Raw genomic sequence first — 8,506 nt, forward strand, 5'->3', positions numbered from 1 at the left:
CAGGGGCCGAGAAAAAAGGGGGGTCCCAAACGTGTTTTCCCCATGCAATTTTCCATAGGACCTTTAGACACGGCTACAGCCCGAACGGCTGAACGGAATTACAAGAAATTTGGCAAAATGGTAGAGTCTGATTCGCAGATCACGCCTTTGCTTAAATGGTGTAAATCCCTCCAGTAGTTGCTGAGAAAATTAAAGTTGAAATCAATTATATATCTATAAGCGCTCACAGTGCGAGCACCGTGCGCGCACCGTGCGAGCACCCCGCGATTTTTCAAAAAAAATAAATAATTTTTAGGGGCCTTGGGGGTCCTTGTGGGACCCCCTGAGCAGGCCTAGAGGGTCAGGGTGCTTCTACCCTGCCCCCTTTTTGAATTCTACACATTTGTTTTCCTGCTTTCCTGTGCCTTAGTCTACTGAGGCACAAGATGGCTGCCAACTGTTTCTGTTTTGGAGTGTTGATAGACAGTAGCAGCCAATCGGCATGCCTTCCAGAGAAAGTTGCATGCTCATTGGCTATCAACACTACAAACCAGGAAGTGTTGGCATCCATCTTGTGCTAGGTAGACCGAGGCACAAAAGAAGCAGAGCTCACAGCCCACACAGCTCTCACAGCCCACACAGCTCTCACAGCCCACACAGCTCTCACAGCCCACACAGCTCTCACAGCCAACACAACTCTCACAGCCCACACAGCCCTCACAGCCCACACAGCCCTCACAGCCCACACAGCCCACACAGCCCTCACAGCCCTCACAGCCCACACAGCTCTCACAGCTAACACAGCCCATACAGTTCTCACAGACCACACAGCTCTCACAGCCCACACAGCTCTCACAGCCCACATGGCTCACACTCTCACAGCCCAAACAGGTCTCACAGCTCTCACAGCCCACAGAGACCTCACAGCCCACACAGTCCTCACAGCCCACACAGCTCTCACATCCCACACAGCTCTCACAGCCCACACAGCTCTCACAGCCCGCCTAGGAAGACCGAGGCACAAAAGAAGCAGAGCTCACAGCCCACACAGCTCTCACAGCCCACACAGCTCTCACAGCCCACACAGCTCTCACAGCCCACACAGCCCTCACAGCCCACACAGTCCACACAGCCCTCACAGCCCTCACAGCACACACAGCTCTCACAGCCAACACAGTTCTCACAGCCCCACAGGTCTAACAGCTCACACAGCTCTCACAGGCCTCACAGCCCACACAGCCCTCACAGCCCACACAGCCCTCACAGCCCACACAGCTCTCACAGCCCACACAGCTCTCACAGCCTTCAAAGCCCACACAGCCCACACTCTCACAGCCCAAACAGCTCTCATAGCCCACACAGCTCTCACAGCCCAAACAGCTCTCACAGCCCACACAGCTCTCACAGCCCACACAGCTCCCACAGCCCACACAGCTCTGGCAAAGATAATACCAGCAGAGAACAAGCACTGGCAAAGACAATAACGGCAGCAAACAAACACTGGCAAAGACAATAGCGGCAGAAAAAAAAAAGGCAAAGACAATAACGGCAGCAAAAAAAAACACGGACAAAGGCAATACCAGCAGCGAACCAACACTGGCAAAGATAATACAATCAGGGGGGCAGGGGCACAAAAAACGGCACAATCAGGGGACAGAAGGCCCGACAAACGGAACAATCAGTGGGCAGAAGGCAAGAAAAAACGGCACAATTAGTGGGCAGAAGGCAACAAATACGGCACAATCAGGGAGCAGAAGGCAAAAAATACAGCACAATTAGGGTGCAGAAGGCAAGAAATATAGCACATTCAGGGTGCATGAGGCAGGAAATACGGTATAATCAGGGGGGCAGAAGCCAAGAAATACGGCACAATCAGGGGGGCAGAAGGCAAGAAATACGGCCCAATCAGAGAGCATCTTGCTCCGGTCCAAAAATCGGATCCCCAGGGCTGCTCAGGTGGTCCCACAAGGATATTAACATATTTAAAAGTTATCCGTTAATAGAATTTGCATTTTCAAAACCTTGCAAATTCACTGAAAAAAACATAGGTTTCAGGCCTTATTCAGGTAGGAATTGGCATTTAAAAAACCTTTGAAATTCACTGAAAAAACCATAGGTTTTAGGCCTTATATAGTTAGGAATTAACATATAAAAAACCATTGAAATTCACTGAAAAACCATAGGTTTTAGGCCTTATATAGTTAGGAATTAGCATTTAAAAAACATTGAAAATTCACTGAAAAAAACATAGGTTTCAGGCCCTATATAGTTAGGAATTAACATATAAAAAACCACTGAAATGGCTCCTATATAGTTAGTTGAACTAACTATATATTTCGCGCATTCGCAATCCACTGCTGATGATGTCACATATTACATCATTCATGACATGGTCAGTGACATCACTGATGACATCACTGATGACATCTCAAATGACATCACTGATGACATCACTGATGACATCATCCAGTGTCTGTGTGTTTTTGTAAAGTTTAAATATGTTTTACATATTGAAGAATGAGTGGATGTATAAGAGTATGGATGAAGGATTTGATTGTATAAGTGAGTAAGTTTGTGTTAGTATATCTGTGAAAATGTAAGCTGTTCTGTGTTTAACTGTATAGATGAAGAAATCAAAGTGTGATTGATTCTTTACAGGACTGACTAGGCGTGTGAGTAACTCCATGGATGAGTGGCAGTGTGTGAGTGTCTGCATAGGTGTATGAGTGCATGTGATAGTGTTGTAATAATGAGTGACTGTATGTACGAGTGATTGTATGGCTGAATGAGTGAATGTGTGTGTAGAGGTAGGAATCAGTGAGTGCGTATGTAGTAACTGGCATTCGTGTGTCAATGGTTTCAAAAATGATACTCTGTATTTAACACTAGGTGTAACAGAGGTTATATTAGAGTGTAAGCAGGAGCATTGTATTATCACATGAAGTATATCATCAGTGGTGTGATCATTGATGTCAAATTAGGTGTCATCAGTGATGTCATTTGAGATGTCATCAGTGATGTCACTGACCATGTCATGAATGATGTAATATGTGACATCATCAGCAGTGGATTGCGAATGCGCGAAATATATAGTTAGTTCAACTAACTATATAGGAGCAATTTCAGTGGTTTTTTATATGTTAATTCCTAACTATATAGGGCCTGAAACCTATGTTTTTTTCAGTGAATATATATATAGATATAAACACACAAACACACACATATATATATTGCTAGTGGCGGAACGACAGGAAGCCGAGACCTCTGTTGACCCGGAAGTCGTCTGTTTCTCCCGTTAGGGAGTATCTGTTCCAGCCCCCGGTTGCTGTTAACGCCGTGCTGTCTGTGAACCCAACGAGGAGCCTGTTGAGCGTTTCGCTCTGGATGTGATCCTTCGGCTGGGGGTCGGTGATTTGACACGGCAAAGAAAACACCGGTAAGGGGAGAGTGTGCGTGACTGCACAGCGGCTTGTATTTACAGCTTTCGCCCAAGCAGTTGTGAGAGCGCATCACGCGCAACATTTATTTGTGAGGAAGCGGCATGTCGGCTGACGCACTCAGAGCGAGGGAACAGGCAGCGCTGAATGCGTTTGACGACTCCCCGGCTGGGGGGTCTTCTGAACCATCCGCCTCTAATGCACCGGCTAATGAAGTTGGCAGCGTTCGTGACAACTTTAAACAATTGGAGAAATTGATGAAAAGGGAACTCTCCAAGTGGTGGGAGCACCGTTCACTGAGTCGCTATTTAGAAGTTAACAGAATACCACGTGGTCTGCGAGTCATGCTGGCTCCAAGTTATGAGGACCCAGACCCGGAAATGCTCCGTGAATGGGCAGACTGCAATTTAGAGTCATTGCGCAAACTAGTCCAAATACTGGTCCGCTACGCAGAGAGTGACCGGCTTAAGACACAGGCTAAGATCGAAGAGCTCAATCAGATCATTGAAGCGGCCAGTGTGGACTGTCCGAATGAGTGTACCAAACTCAGAAGCGACATGATGGCGAGGTTACAAAAGGAAGAAGAGTCTATCAGCAAAAGGAAAGCCTGGAAATTTCAACGTGACAAGGCAGACTATGCGGAAGGCCGCATCTTCACTTTTGCAAAGAAATATGACGCAATCAAAGCCTCACGATGCCAAAAAATTGCAGCAACCGCGGATCGCTCAAATCAAGCACATGGAGCAACACAGCGGGATGACTCCTCGGAGTCCAACCTCAGTTCAAGCATGAATAGCGATTCAGACTCCAATTCTGCACAATCAGGAAGGCAATTGGGGTTTACCAAGCTCACGCCAGCAGAGGAACTGGACTGTGTAAGAAAAGACTGGCGAGGGACCCTACGCCCGAGAACGCAATCGCGCACAGGAACAAAAAAATCAACGCCAAACGTTACCAACGTCGCAAGGCCAGATCCAGAGGAAGAACAAAATCAGCAGAAAAAGAAGAAAAAGAGCACAAGGAGATGGAACAGGAAGTAAACTCGCAATCTGGAGTTAAGGATGTTGCCCCCTCCATCATCAACTTGACTGATATGATCTTGTCTGAGTCTGAACTTTGCATCTTGTCTAAAGGCCTCACATTTTGTCCGCTCAAAGTGATAGTGATCCCTAGAGTGATGGGGAACACACAGTGTTGTTTAAATGCCCCTCACACACCAACAGGCCCCTTGGTGTCATGCTTCATCATCGGGGCCTTCGCACCCCTCTACGGGATGCGGCGTGCTACGACTCGCGGATACGCAGGAGCACTTGAAGTGAACTATGTGTGGGGGTGTGTGTTTATTACAAAAGTGTGAACCTGGAAAGGAAAAAGAAAAAGGACACTACAAACATACATACACGCAACACCAACATTACTCTCTGCTCAGATGGAAGGAGAGCAAAACAGAAAGGAATACAAATCTTACTTAAAGTTCCCAAATACAGGACTTCATGAGCCTTTAGCGTATATTGGGGAATCCTTCCTTTCTAATCAGAAAACCTAAGAAATCAATATCAGGGGTTCAGTTGCGTGTATGTATGTTTGTAGTGTCCTTTTTCTTTTTCCTTTCCAGGTTCCAATTATTTTTTGGGTTCTACCTGACGTTTTTTCAGAGAAGCATGATTCTTCTCCTTTAACCTGTGAAATTTAGACCTGTATGTTTATCTATGATTTTGTCTCCACAGGTTCTTACGCCAATTGGGCGCAACGACACTCACTAACATTTAACATTGTGAGGAACATTACACATTGTGGTAATTTTTATTTTTCACTTTTACATCTTACATGTGAGTAAGGGGAGGGTAAGTGCTTTAACCCTTGTCCTGAAGAAGGGGGCTTTGACCTCCGAAACATGTTGACTTTTAATACAGTGGTTTGATACCCTAACACGTATCTATCTAAACCACGCCCTGCACTTTTATTTTAATAATACCAGCCGGGGATTTAATAAAGTTTTTTCTCCCACGTGCCAGGTATTTTTTAACCACTCACCTCTTCACCTCACCTCACTCACACTTTTGTAATAAACACACACCCCCACACATAGTTCACTTCAAGTGCTCCTGCGTATCCGCGAGTCGTAGCACGCCGCATCCCGTAGAGGGGTGCGAAGGCCCCGATGATGAAGCATGACACCAAGGGGCCTGTTGGTGTGTGAGGGGCATTTAAACAACACTGTGTGTTCCCCATCACTCTAGGGATCACTATCACTTTGAGTGGATTCCACTTTGTTTATTCATATGACTCGGGAGACTGAATCCACTGACTCTCTCTCTCCCCCCTCCTGTTAAAATTTATTTTTTTTCTCACATTTTGTCCTCCATGCGATTTCAACTATGCGGACACTAGAATTGACCTCTACAAATTTGTTCGTAAAGTGAAACTACAGAAACATTTTGCTGGAGGTAAAACCCGCAGTATCCTGACGCGGGCTGAAACGTCTGATGATGGACTACAAGCCCGTGACATGCCAGGTTTGGAGGCCCTAGAATCACTCAGATTGGAACAATCATCGTCCCAAGCAGTCTCTGGAGGTGAGCCTAGCAGGGTGGGAGGGCTAACGTCTTTTAAACCACGCTCCACGTTTACACCTGTTATGATTTATGACAATCTTGACATCTTCCACGATGCTGTAGTTAAAGATATCAAGTTGCTACACTCCAAGGTGCTCAATTCCAAACGCAAAAAATTCACACAAAATGACCAATACATGCGACTCATCCAAAAAATTCAGGCCAATGAAAATGTCATTGTCAGACAGTCTGACAAGGGAGGGAATATAGTTCTGTGGCCACGACAACTATACCTGGAAGAAGCCCTCTCCCAATTAAATGATTTGAACTGTTACAGACACAGTGACATTTCGTTGGTCAAAAAAGCTCAGGAAGATTTCCACTTGTTGCTTATGGGGTGGAGATCCTTTGGCCTACTGAGCATGGATGAGCTTAAATACCTCAAGAACAACCATCCAGTCATGCCAGTCCTATACCTAATCCCGAAGATCCACAAGAATCCACACAAACCCCCGGGAAGACCGATAATTGCAGCGTGCGGGGGTTTACTAGAGAAAACAACAGTGTATGTGGACTCTTTCTTGCAGGAATTTGTTCAGGGTTTACCATCTTATGTGCAAGATTCCAATGATTTTGTAAGAAAGATACATGATATAGAGTGGGATACGGATCTATGGCTCATCACACTAGACGTCACGTCTTTATACACTAGTATTAACCATCAAGACGGATTGTGAGCCATAGAATTCTACCTAGGGCTGAGACCAATAATCATGGCTGGCCATAATCGCATGTTACTTTCTATGATTTCATTTTGTTTACACCATAATTTTTTCATGTTTAACAATAGATATTACCAACAAGTCAGGGGTGTGGCCATGGGGGCCTGTTTCTCTCCTAGTTATGCCTGCCTCCACATGGGCTACTGGGAGAGACAGGTCCTCTTTGGCACACACTCTGACATTGCCAGACGATCTATTGTTAGGTGGTATCGTTATATAGACGATGTGTTCCTAGTCTGGAAGGGCACTCGTCTGGAAGCTGAGCACTTTGTTGACCTTATTAATAGGAATGATTACAACTTGAACTTTACTTCCACCATCAGCAGGGATCAGGTGCATTTCCTAGATATGACAGTTACACCAGGAGCAGCAAAACTTGAAACCAGGCTGTATCGCAAGGAGACGGCTGGAAATACAATTCTTCACGCCAGTAGCCATCATTCAGCCCACCTTATACGCAGCATTCCGTATGGCGAAATGCTGCGTATAAGACGCCTGAGCAGTACAGAAGCCCAATGTAATCTTGCTCAACAAGCCAGTAGGGCCAGATTCTTGACTAGGGGTTACAAGGCCGCAGTGGTTGATAGGGCCATAACCAAAGCTAATGCCCTTTCACGTGACCAAGCCTTACAGCCCAAAGCCCACAAAAAATCTATCACCCCCAATGATCAAACAGTCAGATTGATTTGGGCCTACAACAAGCAACATGGGGCGCTGGGGAAAATAGTCTCTAAACATTGGAATTTGGTGAAATGTGACCCAGTGATAGGGGACAGAATATCCAATACCCCGTCCATCACATACAGGAGAGCATATTCCATGCAGAATGCCCTAGTAAAATCTAGCCCCGAAGTCCTTACCAGCAAAAATTGGTTAGGGAAAAGTAAGGGCTTTAGGAAGTGTTCATCCTGCAAGGCCTGCCAGCATGGATTGAACAAAACAGAATATGCAATCCCCTTCACCCCCAATGCACGTAACATTAAAAAACAACTTACCTGTAAAAGCGAGTATGTGGTGTATGTGCTGGAGTGTCCGTGTGCCCTGCGTTATGTTGGTAGTACCAAACTGCACGTGCACAAGAGGATACTCCAGCACATTAGGGCCATCAATACAAGTGATCCAGCATACCCGGTGGCCCGCCACTTTAAAGAACACCACAACAATGACAGTTCCCTGTTGCGCTACTATGTCATTGACTGTGTTGGTCCTCTTAAGAGAGGAGGAGATAGAGATGGGGCTTTGAGAAAATTGGAGACCAGATATATACTGGAAATGGACTGTCGTGCGCCAAGGGGGTTGAACTCTACGGAAGATTTTTACACGTGTTTATGACACAAGCATACCTCCGTAGTCTTCTATGTTCCTCCCCTATATGGCAGTCGATTGCTCTCCATCATACAATATGAGGGTATCTGTCTATCTTCCTATCAAGTTTGACTGTTTCAACAGCATACAGTCTAGAGGTTCGGATGGTTTAAGTGTGTAGTGCAGCCTAGGCTTAGGTTGCACTTGGATGTACTAAGATCTTTACACCTTAATGCTACAAGAGAACCAGCTAGTAAAGCCCTATAGAGAAAGAGTCGAAAAAAAGAAAAAAATTTCACAGATCCACATAAAATCTAAAAACTTTCACATAAAAAACGTGCACAGTTTTTTTCTCTTTTCTCTCACCACTCACGTAGGTACATCCATGGTAGGCAAGGTCCAACTAAGCATAGCCAGAGCTATTTGGAGGTTCGGGGGGCAGAGGCTG

Source organism: Lissotriton vulgaris, chromosome 7, assembly GCF_964263255.1.
Source record: "Lissotriton vulgaris chromosome 7, aLisVul1.2, whole genome shotgun sequence".
Taxonomy (NCBI): Eukaryota; Metazoa; Chordata; class Amphibia; order Caudata; family Salamandridae; genus Lissotriton; species Lissotriton vulgaris.